Raw genomic sequence first — 23,075 nt, 5'->3', positions numbered from 1 at the left:
AAGCGACTCTTGGAAACAAGTAAATGTTTGATGTTCGCAGTGAAAGAAGGTGGCCGTAACTTCATCATGCTGTGCTAATGCTGAATGCAAAATATATATGCATCCCCAATTCCATGCTGAAATAAATGATCGTTTTAGTTTCATACTGAACACTTACTTTTCATAGAAGCATGTGGGTGGCGATGTTATATTATTGAATCCCTAAATCTAGCCCATTTAAATTGATTGATTTTTTTTAGAAATCACACCTTTGTTCACCTCGATGTTCATAAACGACTGGCCAGGTTTCCCATTTCTGCCACCCACACTAGAAAGGAAAAATAATGGTCATCCTTGGACTAAAGGCTCCGTCCTCCCTCCATCAAAGCGATAGGGCCATAATCCCGCCTAAAGCGCTAAATCCTCTGTATACTGACATAATGCCCTTTAAGCTCACTAATTCCTATCTCTCGCTTTCCCTCTTTCCCTCTTTTCTCTCCCTCTCTCTTCTCTTTTCGCTCTCTTTAGTCCTACATTAAAACAAAAACAATTGCACCACAGTCATCAATCTAAGCGGTTGCTAGGAAACCTCCAGGGCAGCCTGATCAGTTTTCATTAAGGCTTTAGTCACTAATGACTTCACTCTGCAGTTTATTGCGCAATATAAAAACAAAAACAAGTGCTTAAAGATCAGAAATTTTGTAAACAATAAGCTCAAGCCATATGGGAATTGTACATAAATCAGAACAACCGTAACATACGTAAATGAAAAACAAAACGAAAGGTTAAACACGGCCATGATTTAGCTTTATCTATCTATCTATCTATCTATCTATCTATCTATCTATCTATCTATCTACACACACACACACACACACACACACACAAAATTACATGAATACATTCTGGAAGGATGTAGTACAACATAAAATAACCAGAAATGAAAAGAAGAAACTCAAAAAGTATGTTTAGTTCAGTAATTAGGTAGCTTGTGTGAAATGTATGAATTTTATTGTCAACAACTAGCCACCATAGGGGTCTCCAATCAGTGGACTCTGACCAGCTGCACACAGTCACAGTTAACCTCTCCAGAGCGCAGGGAGAGGTTATGGATGGCCAGTAATACCATACAGCAGAGTATGTGATCTGAGACATTGCTGGTCTTCTGGTGGAATAGATTACGGAAATGAACATTTACTGCCATTCTTTTTTTTTTTTGTTATGCTGCATCCAGATATTTCGATCTGATGTCTTGCAGCAGAGGAGGAGGCAGCGATACTGTAGGACTCATCGGTGAATGTGTGTGTCTCTGTGTGCATTACAGCTTCATCCCTCCCCTGCTGTAGGGCAGATGGTTTCTACGCCAATCCGAGGCTTGAGTTATGACTCCCATATGTTCATAGTGCAGGCTGCCATCACTCCATAGCCACTCTGTGAGTGTGTGTGTGTGTGTGTTTATGTTGCCACAGACAGTGTTATAAGGCAAAGATACTGTGAGAAAGAGATTTACAGAGAAGGAGAGAGTCTGTATGTTTGTCAGAAAGTGAGAGGAAGCAAAAGATAGAGAGAATGATGATAATGGATGTGTTTGGATCGTATTTTTGGGTAAGAGATTCAGATAACCTCAATATAATAGCTTGTGAGCTTCTTAACAACAGTCTGACGAGACCATTTTTTAAGTTTAAATCTCAATGGTAGTTGCTTAACTGGCACTGAATGTAGCAAAAGCCACATATGTATGTAATGTATACATACGTATATGCTTATAGAAAATATATTTTATTATTATTATTATTTCTTTTTTGTAGAACATTTTATTTAGTAGTATTTTAATATTTATTCATTTGTTTTCTATTTCTTTTCCTATTTAAATATACATGACACAGGTGTGAATGTGAATATCATTTATCATCTCCTAACAAGACCACATATTAAAATGTGAATAGATGGAAAACAAATAAACAGTTCTCATACTCAGGTATTGTTTGTGGGTTACTCCTGGTTAGCAGTGGTGAGAATTTACCAAGAGTGCTCCAAGGCTGGTTTGCAACTAAATGTCTATACTCAAAATATTATAGGTTTAGGGTTAGAAGAATAGTTTGACATGCTGAACACTTGTTTCTTGTAGTCAAAGTAAAGTGTTAGAAGTTATTAAGCAGACAGTTTACTAATACTAGTTGACATGTTGCAAAGTTCATAAATATAAATCCTTCTAATATGTTGATTCTTGTTTTTTTGTTGTTTTTTTTTTATCCACGTTGAAACAGTTGTTTTGGTTAATTACTTTGGACTTGGAATTAAATCTTCACAAATACCCACCCTCCTTAGTTACTGTTGCTATGTGTCACACAATGTTCTCTCACAGTGAAAAATACGCAGGAGCAACCAAAACCACAGAGCAGGTTATTTCTGGTATGAAACAAGGTCTCAGCCTTTTTTTAAAAAATTCAAACAATGTCTACTACGTACTACTGTTTTCTGGTTATTTGATGTGTCCTGACAGATCAATAAATTGCCTCAGTTCAAGCAGCACCATTTTTTTCATATTTACTAAAAGCATGAAATAAACATGAATGAACATCAGAAATAAAATAAAATATTTTCTGATGTTTATTCATATTTATTTCCACAGAAAGGCATCATTACACACGCTTTTTTCTAAAGTTAATGTACTCTCCTGTCTGATTTGTTTTTAAATATTGGATAAGACCTTGTGATTGGTCAGATCGCCTGTCAATCAGGCTCAATTATTGTACAGATATCTGCACCCACCCAATCCCCTCCAAGCACCATAGCACTACACAATTCAGTTATCTGCTTAGGAAATCATCTTGACTAGACTGTTATTGTAATCTCTATTTGCAATTTTCTACATCCAGTTTTCTGCAAAATGTAGCTAAGAAATATATGGATTTTTTTATTTTTTTTTGTTCCAGGTGGAGGATTTATACATCAAGGAGCTATCTCAAACTGTCTAGTATGGCAGCTGAGCCCCTCAGAGCTGAAGCCTGTCACCAAATCCAAAGAATTCACAATAAATTCTATTCTTAGAAGTGGTCCTGACTGCAATGTCTTTACTATCACTTTTGACCAATTTAGTACATCCTTCGTGAAAACTACTTTCAAAAACATATCATCTATAATATATATTCTTATCGGCCCTAAATGTTTTAAACGTGTGTGCAGCTAGTCAAGGGGTCTACCAGCCAACTGAACCTTGACCCTTTTATTAACAAAGGTAATGGGAACACCAATGTCCAGAAATTGTAAAAAGGGTCATTTTTCTATATATGTAAACATCCATATGTCTTTCCAGTATTCCAATATTGTGTGTGTGAGAGAGAGAATTAATCATGATTGTGTATATATTTTCATCTACAGTACACTTGAAATTTGTCTGACTTTCAGGCTAAATGATAAACAGTACAGAGAATTCGCTGATGACGAGTGCTTCAAAACGAAGATGAGCTGAGCGTCATGGCACAATTAAAAGCATCAATCAAATGCGTCCTCTCAAACGAACGCCTGCATGAGTGCACTACACGCAGCAGCACCCTGTCACTCATCTTAACATAAATTAGCTTTATTTAGAGGTGTTTAATATCATAATATCTCCTCTCAGATGGTCACCACCCACACACATATGCAATAACACATATAATGGAATTCCAGTTCTGTTCTGAGACAAATTGTTCATAACAAGATTTCGGGATGTTTTATATTCATGTGTGTTCCATGTAGTGCCACTGACCTCTTTGAAGACTAATTTTACGGTTGGTAGTCCCGTCCAACTGTTTTTTCTTTTGTAATGACGAGATTTCCCATTTCTCTCTGACTAGCACCCCGTGTTCTCTCTCTTTCTCGCACACGCGCTATCTATCTATCTATCTATCAGGGAGGTAAAACTTTTGACACCTGAGAATGTGTTTGTGAGATAAGAGAACAGTGTGCTTAATCCCACATACACACACTTTTCATCCCTTTGCACCATCCGATAAGGACGTGTCTGTAGGAAATAGCAGATGAGAGTCAGGAATGAAAGAATTATGAACAAATGAGAGAATGATGAGAGGGACGTGAGAAGTCTGGTCCTTTAGGCTGTGATGCAAAGCAGACGTGTCGGTGTGAAGGTGTGTGTGTGTACGTCTTTATAAAACCCAGGCTTATTTGAAAAACGTGTTAATGGCGACATTTATACAAAATGCTATTCCAGTGCTTTCAAAGTGAAATTTTCAGTAAATTGCATTAAACAGTTGGAAAAAGAGTGGCTCCAAAATGTCGATGGTCTATCGCATCTGAGAATAACAGACTGTACAAGTGCAAAGCTGTCACAAGTACCAGGTGAGCTACCAAGCAAGTTTACTACGTATCAGAAAAAACAAAACATTCATACAGACCTAGCTGTGGAGAATACTTTACACAGATCATGAAAAGGAACAAAAAAATGCCACCACAAAGTGATCATTTAATTTCAGCAAGAAACTACATTTATTGTACTTTAGCTAGCTATGGAGAAAATTTTACATAGATCATGAAAAGGAAAATAAAAATACCACCAAGTGATAATTTAATTTCAACAAGAAAGTACATTTGTGGTACTTTTTTTTTCTTTTAGTGAGCTTAGGTTGTGTTTATGTGTTGCCTTCTGTATATTTCAGTGATCGCGTAAGGGCCTCAGTCGTTCTGAACAGATGTCTGCACACATGAATGTATAAGTAAACATCATCTGGTTACCATGGTTATCTTAAGAAGTGTGAACCTTGTTTAACCAATATCAGTGGCTTCCTACATAATTTAGCTTTTATGGTAGTAAACAGTACTTGTTAGAAACGCTTCTGAAGTGCATTGATTTATATCATGTGTGATAATTTTACAGTAACTCTCTTTGTATCTTGCAGCTATCTATTTTTCATCCAGTTCATTCATCTGTCAAGCTCTCTGCTTCTGTATCTATTTATCTATTTGTCTGTCTGTCACACCAACCGTTCATCCATCACTTCACTTGAGCCTGCTGGAGAGTGAAAGCAAAGTAAAGCAAATTCTTTAAAGGATGAGTCCATCTTCCAAGCCAAGGCTTCCTGGTGTTGTAATGTAAGCATCTCCTGTGGGGCACCGTTTGTGGATAAATGGTAGGAAATAGCATGCGATTCTGGGAGGGTTGTGGTACGCTGATGTTTATATTTGAAATTGTGAAAGTGTCTTTTTTGTTAATGCATGCTTGTTTGATTGGGGTGTATCCAGATTGGTAAAATGTCATTGTAGTTAAAAACTGTATTCTTATTGAACAGTTTACTCAAAAGTAACCTAGGCGAAATGGACAGCCATGGGGCTATTCCTTTTTTTATTCATACTTCAGTTAAGCAGGTAAAAGAGTAGAGTTGATTCTAAGTGTGCCGTTTGTATTCGGAAGCTGTTGCTGTAAACCCACATCATCCAGTCAAGGAGCTCTCCAAGCAGGAGACAAATCCATCAGAGAGATAGCAGGAACATTCGGAGTGGCCAAATCAGCAGTTTGGTACATTCTGAGAGAAAAAAGAACACACTGGTGAGCTCAGGAACATAAAAAGGCATGGTTGTCCGCGGAGGACAACAGTGGTGGATGATCAGAGATTACTCTCCACAGTGAAGAAAAACATCCGCAGCATTCACAACATCCAGCCAAGAGAAGAACGCTCTCCAGGAGGTAGATGTGTCACTGTCAAAGTCTACAATCAAGAGAAGAATTCATGAGAGCAATTGCTCATGTTCGCCTCAAGGTGCAAACAAAACCAATAAATAATAATAATAATGGAAAAGCATTATTTTTTTGCGGAATCAAGATCAACCTTGATTATTAAAGATCTTCAAAATTGCAGAAAGAACAAAAAATATGGAGAAGGTTTGGAACAGCTCATGATCCAAAGCATGCATTTCATTCAAGACAAAACTAAAAGCAGAAAGAACCACAAAGAAACAACAACTGTAGACCGCTGAAATCTCATTGCGACAGCATTCTGTGCTGTGTGAATGGAAATGATCAAAAGTGACAGGTGATTTATTAAGGAACGTGTCACATTTTGGAGTAGTCAATTTAAATCTTAAAAGTATTTAACAATATTACAGTAATTCACATGAAAGAAATGTAGCCTTAGTGATTAACATAAAAAAAGTATCTTATTAAATATGATTGACTCTAAACCTTTGAACAGTAGTATACAGCATTAGCAGCGGTATAATTACAGTAATAAAGTAAGGGTATATTTTTAGCAAATTCTACAGTATTCAACTAAATTAATGATTGAACGAGAATTGTTAAAAGATGGGTTATGCTTCAAGCCACCCTTAAATGAGTCTATTCTCACCGCTGTTGACAGAACAAACAGAAGAATTAAACAGCAGGGCTTTATGCATATTTAGGTGGTTTGCTTTGGCTGAGATTCATGAAATGTGCCAGATCCTCGTGCATGCATTCAATTAAAGGCATTTGCTGAAATCGGCAGCGCTAAAGCTAATGACTTGTTGGCCGGTCCCCGTTAAATGATAAGGAAAATGTGCATATCACCAATTTTTTCCATTGAGGGTTTCAAGTTAGTTAAGCTTTTTATTTGACATTTCTTAGCTACATTATCACTTCAATAGTCCATTCTTTAAAGGTTTCAGCACCATTCTCAGTCAGAGGTCGTATTTAAATATGTCTTTTAAGAGACAAAACAGAAGTATAAAATTGCTGTCTGAGTCTCTGTGTTCAAAGGTGCACTGACCTGGACAATGTCAAGTCGTGAGTGGCAAGACTTTGGACTTTGAAAAAAAAAAAAAAAACCTTCAAATGAATAGCATGTGATCGAAATTCCATGCATGCAGTTTATTACATTTGAAAGGTGACTCGTCCCCCGAATCGTGGCTTGCGGCTTGTTCTGACTGTGTCATTTCAAACTCAAAGCCTCGCTGAATAGCCCCTTGTAATCTGGTCGATTTAATGAAAGCCAGGAAGTGAGTGACGGGATTAAAATATTGTTCAAAAGCCATTCTTTACAGTACATATTGAACTCTAGAAGTCACAACTCTAATTGCCTGCGAGGTTGAAGAGGGTGGAAATATCACGCTGATTGGCTTTCTTGCTTCACACTGGGACAAAAAGGAGAAAAGTTAACTGTGGCAAAACACCGAATGTATCACCATTTCCATTTTCTATCAAGATTATCCTTTTGTTTAGCAGCAGCAGGCTATTCCCTGCCTCATTTAGAGAAAATATTGCACATTAAAGTGTGCGAGATGAATGAGTGAAGGCTGTTCGGATGGGAGATGAATCCCTCGGATCGCTTTCTTATTTTCTCTCTCCTTGAGTGTCCACGTTATTTCCGCATCTGCATCCTGACGACACTTATCACTTCCTCTTTGACCTCTGCCTCAGTAGCACAAACAGACTTTATGTCCCCTCATTTCGAATCATTTTAATCATTTTTCACTAAGTGCTGTATTGACTCCTTTCACTCTACAGGATAAGTGCTTCACAGCTCCCAGCATGCTTTGCAAGCCCAACTCAGATAATTAGGCCCGGCTGTGCCGATCAATAATGGCAGCTGGAAATAGGGTGGACAACAGATCACACCCCGGGCTGAGAGTGGTAGCACCAGAGGGAAGGATAGAGAGAGCAGAGGGGGAAAGAAGAGAGATCAGCAGGTGAGGCGCTTGGGAAGTGCTGAGTGATTTGTTCAGATATACTGCAAGGTACAGAGGACATGAGGAGAGGGCTGGGGGAGACAGAAGGCCTGCGGAGAGACTGTGGAGAGACATACACTGCCTACATCCGTCACGCATGTTTTTTCCAGAATTATGGGACTTTCCATTGACTTCTGTTGTTGCTATACAGAGCTAATGAGACTTTCTGTTCTCTATCCCTTAAACTTCACACTAATACGATCTTTTTTTTTTTTTTTTTTTTTCTTCCAGTCATGCTATTTAAGACGGTTATTAAACTCTTTTCTCTGACGGCTCTAAACATACATATTATATTAAGTCTGCACAAATGTGTTTTTAAAACATTAAATGAATGGACTATTTTCAAATTCAGGCCACTAAATGTTGAGTAAGTAATAAAAATGAATCCAGCCAACACCGAGATCATTCTGGACGTGCAAGCCACTGAGTGATTTTGCGGGAGAAACGGTGCCGTCTTGTCAAGAGGTATGTCCCGCCACTTTTTTTTTTTTTCAGGGGACATTTAGAAAGTGTTTTATGGGATGTATATATCTGAAGAAATGTGGGTATAGTACAGTGTATGTAAAGTTAAGTCATCAGGTAACGTTAAGTTAGTGAAGTACTGAATAAATTAGTAAACTAAATTGATTAAAACATACATTTGAAAACCTTTTTAAATGTTTTAGCTAGTTTTGGTGTGTTGTATATCTTTTGTATTTCTGTGATGTGAAAAGAGATCTTGCGTCTTTTCTTTATAAGTCGTTAATCTGTGAAATCAATGAAACGTGAATCCTAATGTGTATCACATATTGCGCTCATTTGAAAGTGTGTTGAAAGTTTTTACTACATTTACAATGTGCTTTATTGTTCTCAGTGGCATCTATGCTAATATCAGTCCACTTCATTTTTATTCCGAGATGAATGTAGCCACCCAGATCCAGTATGTATCCAGATCAGATGGTGGATCAGCACCTAGAGATGATCTCTACAGCCCTGAATGTCAGCTAGATGAGCTCCAGAGACAGATCCCCCCTGAAGACCACGTTAGCCATCGGGATAAGACCATGAGAACCAGACAAGTCCTCTGCTCAAATCTGACCTGTGTTGCAGCCTGGAATGAAACCATGCCATGATGGTGTCATGTTGCCTTGCTTATTTGGGGATGCTTGGCTGATTGAACAGACATTACTGAAGAGAGCTAAATTGGACGATATTTTACAAACTAAAACATTTTAGCTGAATGGGCTATAAAAGTAGTTCACTAAAGGTTGAGCCCCCCCAAAAAAACAAAAACTAAATATATGTATATATATTAGGGATGTAGAATAATGGCTGTATTTACTGAGTGATTAGAGCTAATCCCAGCAAATGAGTGTGTGAATCAAGTGTGTTACTGTTGCAGTGGGCTAAAGTCAAGTCCATTAGCCGGATCACATGTACAAATCAACAGAAAGATGCATGCAATTCTATATAATGGTTATAGTGTTTACTCCGTAATGAACATTTAGCATAAGAATGAGTAAAGATGGTTTAATGAGAGCTAAAATAAATAGATAAATACATTCTTAGTAGGTGAACAGGACAAATGAAAAAGTTGACAATTTGTGTGTGTGTGTGTGTGTGTGTGTTGTCCCTTATTCATCCATTCATTCATTCATCCATTCGTTCATCTTCCTAAATACATCCGGTAACATATTCCATGTAGTTTTAGAAATGTATTTGAGGTGAGTTCTGTCAATGAATATGTTCCAGCAGGCTAATATTATGTCTCCTCACCACCACACCTACACAACAAATGTCAATTTAAAAGCAAACTAAATCACACAGTAAAATGCAAGTGCAACTTTGGCCCTGAAAACCTATACACCTTAGCAAGTGTAGCCGCTGTGACTGACAGGAATGTGCGAGCCACTTTGACAACACACAGTTCTGGCAGACACAACCAGCAAAATAAATAAGCAGACACAGAAAACATGGCTGCCACAGGAAAAATAAGTTATGCCAACTTTGCAAACGCAGCAAAATTGAGACAGAGTTGCATTTCTTCACCGAGCGTATACTGTGAAAAACAAAGAATTGGGTGAAAGTTTCTTTATCGAAATAAAACTATCTCTCTCTCTCTCTCTCTCTCTCTCTCTCTCTCTCTCTCTCTCTCTCTCTCTCTCTCTCTCTCTCTCTCTCTCTCTGTCTGTCTGTCTGTCTGTCTGTCTGTCTGTCTGTCTGTCTGTCTGTGATCAAGGCAACTGAACAAGTTATAAAGGAGTTAAACGTCACTTACTGAAATACAGAGAGAGAATAGGAAGAGACAGGCTATTAATAACTTCTAATAAAAATCCTCAAAACTTAATCCAAAGATCGATCCTCAAGATTGAGTTTAAAAAAGAAAAAATAAACTAATTAAAAATTGGTTGCCCTGTAAATGTTTTTTTTTTTCTGTAGAACATGCATCAAAAAGTAGGTTCTTGTAGAACGAATCTTTTGTAAACATTTAAAATCATTTGAAATTATTGACATGCCACAACAAATATAAATAAAACGTATTGGGCAACATAAATACATTTTCAAATTGACAAAACCCTAGAGATTTTTATGTGAAGCGCATTGTTTCTGTAATTGAAAAAAGATTTTTAATGTGCAATGTACCAATGAATATGACTGATCTGAGTATTTGTTCTTTTATAGATATTCAGTATCTTTTATAGATATTCAAGCTCCCTTTGAAGGTTTGTAATATACATAGATAGATAGATAGATAGATAGATAGATAGATAGATAGATAGATAGATAGATATAGATATAAATAGAAATGAATCTGATTAGGAATGCTATTGTTGGAAGTATCATTATCTTTTCACAGCTCCTTGTTTCTACATGGAGGCAAGCTGGTGTCATAACTGGTGAGTAACAATAATCACAATGGGAGTATCACATACAGTTCTATTTTAGATCTTTATTTAGTTAGTTTTTCTTAAATAAACAAGGATCTTTATTGATGTATTTATTCAGTTAATGCCTTAAAATCAGTCTTTTGACATTAGAATTGTTACAACTGTGTTCTACATCAGGTCATGTTCCACATCCGTTGACCTCTGGTAACAAATCTCATATCAAAAGACTGACTGTAAAAGCTTAAAAAAATTATTATGCTAGTTTTGTTTAATTATTTGTTCTGGTTTGGTTCCTATGTACGTATGTCTACATGGAAAATGCATATATCAGCTACACGGTACTGCCAGTAAGAAGTACTGCCTGACCCCAAAAAGAAAAAGAAAGTAAGAAAAAGTCAGCCAATTAGAATTGGTCATTGAGACAAATACTGTAAATGCAGTCCAACATGGACTGACTGAATAAAGGTTTGCTCTGGCTGTCTCATCAACATGTCACACAAAGCTAGTTTTGATCACCCACTTTAGACATCTGCACAATATATTTTATCCCAGAGTATGCTTGACAATTGTTTCACTGTATGCAGAAATACCCCTTATGTTTCAAGATTTGCGAGGAATCAGAACCGATTTCAATTATTTCAGTCTAACCATCTGTTTCCACCGATGCTTCAAAGACATTTTAAGTTTGCTGATCTAAGATGAGTTTTATTCCAGTCTTTCCAAAAGGTGTCGATCCACTGCAACCTCAACACATGGTCTAAAAGTCAGATTTGCAAGACCAAATAAAACTTAACAGCGGCACAAAATGAGAATCCCAGATGGTAAAGAGTGGCATATAATAACGGCCTCATGCAGCTCAGCACAAACAGCCCACAGCTCCTTGACAGAAACGGTGTAGCTATAGCAGAATATGCTTCATTAGTGTTCGGATCACAGCGGTGAAGGAACAAATGAGGTGTCCATTCCTAAAATGTCAAGATAACCAATTATGATACATGAAGGGCTTGCAGAGTAGAGGTTTTATACACAGGTTATGGAATACATTATGAATCAGCTCCTAGTTGTTATCGGATTAGATAAATAAGTTTGTGAAAACTTACCGGACTACATCAGGCTTCCTTAAAAATTACGGTTAGATGCAAATATGGTAAGATGCTGTATTTTTAAGATAAATTAGTAAAATCCATATAGGCTTTACAAGTCATTTTTGGGAAACATTACATTACAAGCATACTTGCAGTTTTTTCTACTAGTTCGGTAAACCGCAGACAATTACTGCACATGCACCCGTGGAAAAGTTCTTAAGACACGAGGTTTAAAGGCACTAGGCAATTAAGTGCACAGTTAGAACTTAGGACAGTAAAGAGACCTTTCCGATTCAGAAAAAAATAATAAATAAATACCATAGTTCTGCTGCAGGGAGGCAGGAGGATTGCAGATGTCCGTAATGTAAGATGCCTGAGACATTTGAGTGCTGCAGGGAGAAATGAAAGACAGCTGATGGACCCCTCATTGACAAACCACGAGTGTGTAATCCCAGATGGGTTCTTTCAGCTCGCAAGTGCCTCGGTAGAAGAGTTGGTAACATTTACACAGAAAGAGCTGATAAATCTGGAGCAGTCCACGCGGATGAGATGCAGTAAAAAAAAAGAAGCAGCTAGTGGACACACAAAATACTCGCTGCTAATTGAAACCCCCTTTTGTTCAGAGACTCGTTATGTCATTTTGTATGTTTGATATTTCGTAAATTTCCTATAATGTAATTTTTGATTAGTGGCATGCACTGCTAAGAACTTCATTTGGACAACAAGCTAATTTAAAATATAATAAATAAATAAACCACACTTATGTTATCATGTTTTTATTATTGCGTTAGATAGGTAAAAATAACCCAACAAAGAATCCGTGATTAAAAAAAGCATGATTTTTGAAAATTCTCTTCATATGAAGAGTTCATGCAACTGTTTCCAATGAAAACCTGTGCATTTTTTTTTTTTACACAGGGTTGTGTGGTTGTGTCGTACGCTTCTGGACCACTGTACCTTTTCTCTCCAAGTGCATTTTAAATTTGCACACGCCAAAACATGCCCGTTGACTTCTATGTAGGAACGTTTCAGTTTAATTTCTTTGCCATTCAGCGTCTCAGACAAATGCTCCTAAAGCTCCAGACTCCCTGTGATGTATCTACCAAGAAAGTTCCAATTTATCATATTAATTGAAATAGATAATGTTTGATAATCTTTGAAACAGATAAACGCTACATGCATCAGTTTAATTTAATGAGATACTTAGATGGTTATAATACAGAACGTGGCCAACATTATCTGAAATGCTTTTTGCCTCAGAGAGAGATGTCAATCGGCAGATGGTTGTGTGTGTAAGTGACTGACAGGGAGCTAAAAAAGAAGACGCGAGAGGGTCAGTGAGAAGTTCTGTAATCTCGCTCCTCTCAGACAGCGAGTGTTTGCGTGAGCGAGTGTGAATTTGGCAAAAAGAAGGCTGGCATGAGGAGGTTGTGTGCATGCGTGTGCCCTTGCACTCTTGTGTGCTAAAGGGGTTAGAGTGTGTCTTCCCCCATGCCATGTTAGGACGTGTGTGGAAGAGAGGGGAAGGGAAAGATTTGAGGTAGTATTTTACACCTTACGACATTTTGACAGGGCGAGCGCTCACTCTGTAGAGTGGGTTGTGAGGAGTGGGGCCTTTTTTTGAAGTTTCACACCTGTGATAGGAGAGAGAGAGCGAGAAAGAGAGAGAGAGAGAGAGAGAGAGAGAGAGGAGGCTGGGGAATAGAATCATCTCCAGGCCCTTCTCAACATCTTTGCACATTCTCCTCGCTCTCTCTCCTTCGATTTCTGACAGTTGACTCAGACTGAGAGAGAGAAATCTCCCCCCTGTGGTTCTCCACAAAAAATACAAAGATATGTACTGTCACACACCACACACTTTTTTTCTCACACTCAGTCTTTTTCGTGCACAGATACTTTCTTTTCATTGTATTGCGCTTTCTTTTCTCTTTCTTTCTCTCAAACGCCTTTTCTCTCCTTGTTTCTCATCTTCACACAAATATTTACCCTCCGACACACACAAACAGCAGTTTTTCACTTTCTCTGTCACTAGAAGTCGCAGGTGACAGTCTGATGCCACACTGCTGCACGCGGGCGAATTGAGAAAGTGGCCAAACGGAGAGCTACAGAGAAAGATGGGTGCAGGTACCAACGCAGTTGCTATGCTCCAGTGACACACAAAAGTGCATTATGTAATATTACAGGAATATGGCAATGTTTTTGGTCATGCAGATCCTGACAATTCATTTCGTTTCATTCAATCATTTATTTGAGTATATTTTAATTAATCAGGATTTTGTGACTCGTGTCATATGCGAATAAGGATTTTATATGCTCACGCTTATTTATATTAATATATGAATTATTATACGTATATGCAAAATGTCCTTCAAACTTTGTGAGAATACTTAATACATTAAAAATTCTATAATCGAAAATAATAATTATAATAATTCTGAAATATACTACTACTACTACTACTATATATATATATATATATATATATATATATATATATATACACACTGCATATTTTCACATTTATTATGCTGAATGATTGCTGAAGAATGATACCTATACAGCAACGGCTGCTGGAAATCTACTATAAATATGAATGAATGAAACTGATATTTTGATTAATATTAAGTTATTATTCTGTATTTGATGAAATGCATGCAGCCATGGTGAACACAACCTTGTAAATTAAAGCGTATTATGCTATCATACTTGAAATCCATAAAGCATTCCAAATGAACAAATTTCTCCAGATTCTGGGTGCGTAGGGAGCAGTGAGCACTGCATAATAGGGACCTTTGAATCGGAACACGGATCGTGATAATGAAGAAAAGGGAAAAAAAGAGAGGAGAACGGGAGATCAGTCACAATCTGTCCTGTCATACGGAGATGTCCCAAACATTATGTCTCTCATTCTCTCCTCATTGACGGGGCAGATTAGGGAACGCTGGGGGTAGGGAGCGTAATGCGTGCTGCCACGCTGCCATGGGTCTCCATAATAACACCGGTGCCAACCTCAACACCTGCATATTACGGGTGGATGGAGGGGGGCTAGAACATTGTGTTAGCTTTTCTCAACCACTTCTGCACAGGCTTACGGTGGCAAGGAAAGATAGAGCAAGAACAGAGAAATGTGTACCGAGTTATAAAGGAAAAGAAGATCTTGAACTGCAGAGAAGAGAAAGAATTACATAAAATCACAAGGAAGGTAAAGGGGGATGAACATGAAAGAACGGTGGGAGCAAAAATAGAGGGAGTCATACGAGAGTGTCTTAGATGTATTATTAATGTGGAGGTTGAGTGAGAACTGTGAGTCAGGGACAAAACTGGCTGCTTTCAGTGACGTCAGGTTGGATGAGGAAACTTCGCTGATCTGACAAGGGAATGAATATACATGGATGTCCATAAGGGCTACAGACAGCCAGCAATAGTTGTGTCTCAAAAGTCTGTGATTGGCATGCCTCTCTTGTATATCTGTGGGCTGTAACAGTATTGACAGAGCGCCTCCTTGACCTCTCTGTCTGTTGGATGCTGTATTTTCTTGAATGGGAAGCGAGAGCTGACATTCCTTTTGTTCCCTGGATGCATGGTGGAGCTCTAACAGGAATGCTGATATTTCACGCTCGAAGATGGGGCTGTTATGACAGACCTAAAGAGGATTTAGCATTCTGATGAGTCAGTTAATTGATCTTTTTGTGTACTAGGACTTATTTGTAGAGGCCGGTAAAACATCTTAACCCGGAGAAGCGTTAGTTTTTTTTATTGTTTGTTTGTTTTGAAATCCAGGGTACCAAAATCTGCCAATTTCAAATGTCTGTACATTTGAGGGCTATTCCTGGGCATTCAGCAAGTCCTTGAAATGATTTTGTCATTTCATTATCAACGTCTCGCAACATGTCCCTATTTTTCATGGTCCTTGGTAATGGTTTTCAAAAGACAGCAGAGAGACAAGCGCTTTTATCACAATATCCCAGAGCTCAACTAAAGTTTTTTTTCTTCATCAGCCTAACTAAAATCTATCCTTTCAATTCAGCAGCTTTTTGAATTCTCAGCAAGAACTGCAGTATTTAAAACCTTAGAAAAAAATATGTAGTTCAAATGTAAAAGTATGTACAACTTAAAAGAATGTCAATGGCAGATTGATTTTAAAATGTTTTAGACTTTTTTTCCTTAATACTTTTTAATTCATTCCAAAACATTTTTTAATTTAATGTATACTTCTCGGAGGGGCTTAGAGTTTCTGTCTATTTAGACATCGATGTCTTGAACATCATGAACGTCTACATAGAGTACAAACTTTACAAGTCTGGAAGATTGTTCAATTTTGTTTCCATTAGTCCTATAGGTCTAACATGATTGTGTTAGGAATAGAGTTGTACGTGACCATTGGCTTAAAAATGGTTCGTGAACTGTTCTGGTTCAGTCATCTCTCTGCTCTTTCCATTTTTCCAATATACCCTTAATCCTCCCTAGGAGGAGAACATATCCAAGTAAAAGCCCTGACATGTGGAATATAGGCAATATTCGCTATAATACACTACTATTTCCATGGTATTCTATATGGTGGTATGCAAATTTTACGCATGCAGAAAATACTCCTACAAAGCAAAGCAAAGAAAGGCTTTCAGATCAATTGACAAATGACAAGGTAAACAGTGTAGGTTTTTGGAATTGTTTAGCACTGCATAAAGCTTTTTTAAAAATCACTGTATAAACCACAGAATGTAAAACAGTCAGCATGATTTCACCAAGTACAAGATGTTCCTGGATCAACGCTCTTGTAGATCCTAGAAGAACATTCCAATGAACCGACCAGATTCGAGGAACGATTTGCCAAGAAATATCTGTTTTAGGCTTATGATCATGGTTAGGTGCTTCTACACCCTTGTCAATCAGCTATCATTTCCCACTGATTTTAGAAATACATTTTGGGTAGGGTCAGCTTTAGCGGTAGGGATTGGGATTGAGATATATTTTTGGTGATCCAGAATCAGGGCAACCATACGTAGTGCCTACATTTCGCTTTGAACCTTTCCGCAGTAAAAATATGACTGCACAAATACAAAATCATTTAATATGCATACGCCTAACGTACACGGATAATATCAAGCGATAATGCAAGATTAGCAGATAAAACCAGCTCCCTGATCCCAACTGTAAAAGACTCCCTCAGATGGCATCGAGATGAAGTTTAGAACAGATGAATACGTTTGGCTCATTATCAAGCACGTCAAGATTACAAGCGCAGATTGAGTGGAACTAGAAGAGAGTTACTTCAAGAAAGCAGTTGTCAAGAGTGGTGACAAGTACTAAGGAGCATGACAACATCAGGAGAATCTGACAGATGAGGTCACAGAGACGGGCGAAACGCAGAAAACGCAGACACGGGGGGCAAGTTCTGAGCTTATTTTAGGAAACGCCGTGCAGGAAGTTTTCCTGTTGTGCAGTGGCGGTATTTGAGGGAAGTTTTTTGATATTTAAACCAATATCGATCGAGCCAAAACAAATTGCAGGAGGTTTGACTGATTTTGAAAGAAGTCTCACCAAATTGTCTCACTGAGGCTACATTTATTTGACTAAAAATACAGTAAAACGGTAACAGTATCGCAAAAATAATATCATACTTTAAAATAACCGTTTCCTATATAAATATGTTTTTAATGTTATTTATTCCTGTGATGTCAAAGCTAAATTTTCAGCAGCCATTACTTCAGTCTTCAAGGTCTCATTATACTTCAGAAATCATTGTGATGTGCTGGTTTGGTGCTGCTCAAGAATACTATCTTGTCACTTTTATTTATATAGCACTTTTAACCATACAGATTGTGTCAAAGCACTTAACAGTATCAGATTGGAGGGCAATGCCTAATGTCAGCAATGTATAATGACCAGATTAAACACACATTTTCAGTTAAAGGCATTTCGCTATTGAATTCAGAGACGTCATTGTCTAGCTCAGTTTAGTTTAAATAGTATCTGTGCAATCAAATCGACAATATTCACTAGAAATTAAGTGTCTCCAACCAAGCAGGCCAGAGGCGGCAAGGAACGTTTTATAATAAAGGATCCATCTGTGACAGAATGGGAAAAAAATACAACCTTGGGAGCAACTTGGGGCCAGTTCTCCTCTGTCCAAACAAAATGAACTAATTTATAAGTTAATGTATTTATCATATTAGTGTAAAAAAAAATAAATATATATATATATATATATATATATATATATTTCTTTAATACAGTTCAAAAGAATATAATTTCTTTAAAATCTTTTGTTCAAATCATTTTACAAACATAAAGATAAGTTCTTATTTAATAGACTGTAAAAAAGCTTTTTCTCTTATTGTTATCAAAGTGAAAACCATGGTACTTTTTAGGATTTTTGATGAATAGAAAGATCAAAAGTATTTCATGGAAATATAAACCTTTTTAATCACTATAAATGTCGCTTTAGATGGCGTTAATGTGCTGCGTGGCGCTACATCGCTGCAGAGACACAGATGAGACAAACTGTTAAATAAAGTTTCTTTGCAGACAAAAAAGTAGCTTCATAACATGACGTTTGAATCAATGATGGCGGATGGACAATTTTGACAATGTCCTTCATACTTTTCTGACCTTGCCACTTATTTATTTGGCAGTCTATGGGACAGTCCTCCCAGTTTTCATCTAAAGTATCTTAAATTTTGTTCCAAAGACAAATGAAGCTAAAAATGACTAAATTTGATTTAATGACTAAAGCAGGCTGGATGCCGTGAATAAAGTAAAGCTGATTGGCTTAAGTGGTTGCCGCGTGGAATAACTGGCTATCTATGTGAAAAGAGACGAGTAATTTGCTGTTGTTGTGTTACTATTAAACTAATAACCTACTGATAATCGAACAAAGCACGTGTCACATCTTTCTTTCTTATCGCTCTGCTAAAAGCACCACAAATAAGCCGGCGAACTAGTCTTTGTCGATCCCATGCGCTCCAGCAGATTGTGTGACTTTGACACATTGATGTTCTTGCCGCCTCTCGTTCATGCACACTTTCTCTCTGCCTCGCTTTTTCTCACATGCTCTTTCTGTCTATCCTCTCCTCATATTCGTTTCACCTCCTCTCCTCCCTCACGCCACGCTATGGATGATGATGATGATGCATCGCCACCGTTATGAATAAGCTTCTTGATTTCAGATGCATATCTATGAGTGAAGCGCCGACTCATTCATAGCTGTAATTAATAGTTTTACCAGCGCAACACGTGCTCTACATGGGCAATGAACTGTTTTAGAAAGAATAGTGCACTTCAAGTCAAGGGGATTTTAGAAAGCTAAAAGGGGCCCGCGATTTTTTATACGTCGCTGTCTGTGACTAAAGTGTGACATATCAGCTGACATGACACAAATTACTCCGATGCCTGAATCATGCCGAAATGAGCAATGTGTTTTACAAATCACTGAACAAAGCTCTCGAATGAGTCAGTGCCAAAGAACAAATCATACACACCATTTGCATACGGCCATGTTAAGATCTACAGCACAAAAGCCGTCGGCTGGATTAATGAACATTTCCACAAAGCCATCCTCTCAGATGTTTCACTCTGGCTCTTCCATCATTTGTACTCATGAAAGAGCAGCGTCACTGTATGGCTGGGTTATGAACGTCTCTGTGTTTCTCCAACGGACAAACTTGATGGCCAAGCAAACCGGAAGGAACATTTGTAGTTATAAATAGTAATAGCTGGGGCCATTGAGAGAAATCCAGAAATCTGGATTGCTTTTTGGTGCCTTCTCCAGTCACGGAAAGGGCACATATTCTGTGCCTTTCTTTCCTCAGTGTTACAGTAATGAGCAATAAAACTAATTTTATTGCACTCTGTTAGTGAGGCTTTATTTCGAGCACACCTAAGCTCCAGAGTTTAAAACCCATCCAGCACAATGAGTATATATTTTAAAAGCAGAGTTTAATGATTTATTTCTGAGTCTGCACAATCTGCACTAAAATTCATTTACAAATACGGATTGCATTTTTCATTCCAGGTCACATTTCAGTGACACATTTTCTTTACACCTTTTTATTCTTTTTAAACATGTGTGTGTGTGTGTGTGTGACTTAAAAATCTTCAATTTATTTTTAATGAATTAGTTAACACTCACAAATTTCAGCTGTCAAGAGTGGGAATGTGCCAAGAAGTGAGAATTAGTTTATTGTGTTCTTCATCCGAACTGGACACTTTACTCGGTTGTTTGGGGTTGGCGATAGGATCTTGACACCTATGTAATGTTTTTTTTTGTTTTTTTCTGGTGCCTGGCGTGAACACACTGCTTTAGGTTATTCCCTTGGCTTTGTGCTGTCCTCCTGTGTCTGGAGCAGGGGTTTTGGCCCTGACACTTCATCTAATTCGGTGTCAGTTATGGTGTCAGGACCTGGATGCTCATTCTCCATGTTTGTGCATGTTCCATTTGTTAAATTCCCTTGCAATGTGCTCTTGTCAGTTTAGTGTGTTTTTTTTTCATTTATTTATTTATGATTTATTCTATAAGTACTGACATGAGCACATGGCTTCTATTATGTTATTTTTCTATATATTATGTGCTCTCCCATTCAGTGTCTTGACCCCACCACTATCTATTTGCCCCATCAGCTCTTCTCATTTCCATCCCTTAATTGGGCTTTTTTACACAACAAAGCTGTCCATGTAAAAATGGTGACATGCCTGTTATATGTTCAGTCACTTTAGACCTTCAACTAACTATAAGCAACTTTGTGACTACATGTCAACTGTGTGTCATTAATATATTCTCATTCATTTTCAACTGTCTACTGACTCTCAGAGTAGCCTGTCGGGGTAGGTTTAGGGTTAGTAGAATAAGTTCACAAATACTTCCAAAGTTTCTCATAGTTAGTATGTTGTATGTTGTGAAGACTGATATAAGTAATGCTAGTTGTCACATGGTTGCAGAGTTACTTACTCATAAAAATGTATAAAGTGGACTAAGTTTTAATGGGGTTTGGGCCACTTCCTTAGCTGGAACAATCAACTAAATCCAACTTGACCAGGTTAAAATATGACCAGCTAACCCTTGTTTGGGCTGTTTTTTTCATCAAGTAATAGAGTATTTTTAGTGTGTGTGTGTGTGTGTTTGTGTGTGTGTGTTTGTCAGGCCTTGTTTTGTTCCTGCTCAACACCTGACAAAGTTATTTAACCCATTATCATTTGTTGAGATCATCTGTGTATACACAAGCTCATAATGTGATATTTTGTGCACTAAACTTTAATTTGCATTTAGAGTTGTTTCATAAAGAGCGAAGTCTATTCCTAAAAGTCTGAGAGCAATAGGTGTCTCTTAACTCCACCGCAGGTTCCAGCGGTTTCTGCTTTGCTGGCCTCATGGAGATCAAGACTAGCGCTGCTATTCTATAAAGTCCAAACAATCGGAAGGTGTGTTACTGCCCACACACCTCATCTAACTACACCGCAGTAAACAAAAGGGGAAAACACAGAGGAGTGTGGGTGTGTTTGTTGCTGGGAGGATTGTTATGGTTGTTTGGCGGAGCACATGACAGATCCGCAGATAAAAATGAAGCTTTCTATGTGGAACGATGCTCAGCTTAATTATTTTCCAATCTGCCGTTGATGATCCCATTTGAAATGACCACGAGATATCATATCTGTTTGCATCAAAGCCGGATGTTGAAACAAATGCTTTTCTTACTTGCCGCCTTTTATTTGAAGCTGAACTTTTCAACGGCACAGTGGAAGTTAGCACCGACTAATTACGCAAAGTTGTTGCTGAGCTGGTATGAAGATGATCTCAAACCTCTTAGAGGTTTCAGTACCTTTGTATGCATTGTGAAAACATTAATCAAGCGCACTGCACGTCCAAAACACCTGATTCCACCTGTGTCGCTCTAGATTAGCTGTAGCCTTTACAATCAGCGCATAAAACCTCCCCCTCGAACAGTTTCCATCACATTTGTAAAAGTTGCTGTGACACCTCTCCAGTGGCACCTCTGCAGTGAGTAATGTGTGGGAAGCAGAGTTATTCTTGTCACAGGTTCTCACTACCGCTTCTCTCACTCTCTGAGATTTGGCACTTTATTATCAATCATGCACAGATATGATTCTGTTTTTTCTCACGCACTTCCTTCAAGTATATTCTTATCTTACCTAGAACTAAAAACCGTTAACTCTCTTAAACGTGGCAGGGGCCGCTTCGTGGTTTGTATAACGTAGACTCATAATTTACGCTTAATTATTTATCTATTTATTTTGCCTTCCTCGCAGTAATCGTGATCTCTGCTCTGCTCAAGCCAGGCTCGCCAAAGGTAGCGACTCAGCCGCAAACCTACCAGCCGTCAAGAAACTATACCTTTGGCTATTTGTCTTCCAGAGCATTGAAAAAGTTTTGCTGTTACGGGTCACGCCCGTATTTGTAGTAAAACTCCGCTTGCAGATAATTGCACAAAGTGATCTGTGTCTGAGACACGCATCTGATTATTTCACACACGGGTTCATACCTGGCAAGTGTTACATAAAACAGGAAGTCCAGGATGATTTCTGGGATTCTTTACGCTTGAAGTGCTTTTTCTGTGATGGGATTTAGTCTGTATGATCCAGTAAAACATCCTTTTTGGTCATTTGGAAACCAACGCTTGATGAAACAATTTTGGCGCTGCAGATTGCAGACTTTTACTTTTCCTTTTTTGACATTTGAGCATTTAGCGTGTGTTTGTTTCGACTAATGGACCGGCGTGCTTTTGGGCCTTGACCTTAGTTGCCAAACACCTCTTTTTCTTTTGTTCAGAAAACTCGCTGTAGCTCTTGTTCGGCTTTTCTAAACTAAGTTATCAAACGATTCTTTCAAAAATGATAATACCAAAGTCATCCGCGCCCGTATGGCCAAAGTGCAGTGGTATGATTCCTCCACATTATATCTCCCACGTAAGGAAACTGCATTAATCTGTCCGCCTCGAGTGTTTTAGGTATAGGAAATGAATGTCATTTGAGTTAACTGACCCTGTAAAAACAAAAGAATATTAAAAATCTATTTTAACTCGAAATATCTTACCTGAGAGGTTTCTAGAAACTACTGACTTCTATATTAAAAAAGTTGACTTCTTAACCCGCATGCACTCCGCACTAAAAAGGGTAACACCTCCAGTGGTTTCTAAAAAGCACTCATCTCAAATGTCATTAACGTCCCAATGAGGAGAACATTTCTTTTAAAATGAGAAACGGACTGCAGGGAATAGATAGGAAATGGTGCCCGAATTTCCACTCTGCAAATTGAAAAAGAGTAGATAGACTACACCCGATGCGGATATATTGGGAAACCCTCGCTTTAAACATACCATCACCCATCTCGACATATGCTAGTAATGACTAATTTGCTCGGTATCATTTTAAGAGACGACAGAGTGGCGCTGTGGCGACATTTGCAGTGTCTACAGCTCGTGGATAGCAGGGCTCT

This window comes from Puntigrus tetrazona, chromosome 7 (assembly GCF_018831695.1).
Source record: "Puntigrus tetrazona isolate hp1 chromosome 7, ASM1883169v1, whole genome shotgun sequence".
Lineage (NCBI taxonomy): Eukaryota > Metazoa > Chordata > Actinopteri > Cypriniformes > Cyprinidae > Puntigrus > Puntigrus tetrazona.
Note: the sequence above shows the minus strand (reverse complement) of the source record.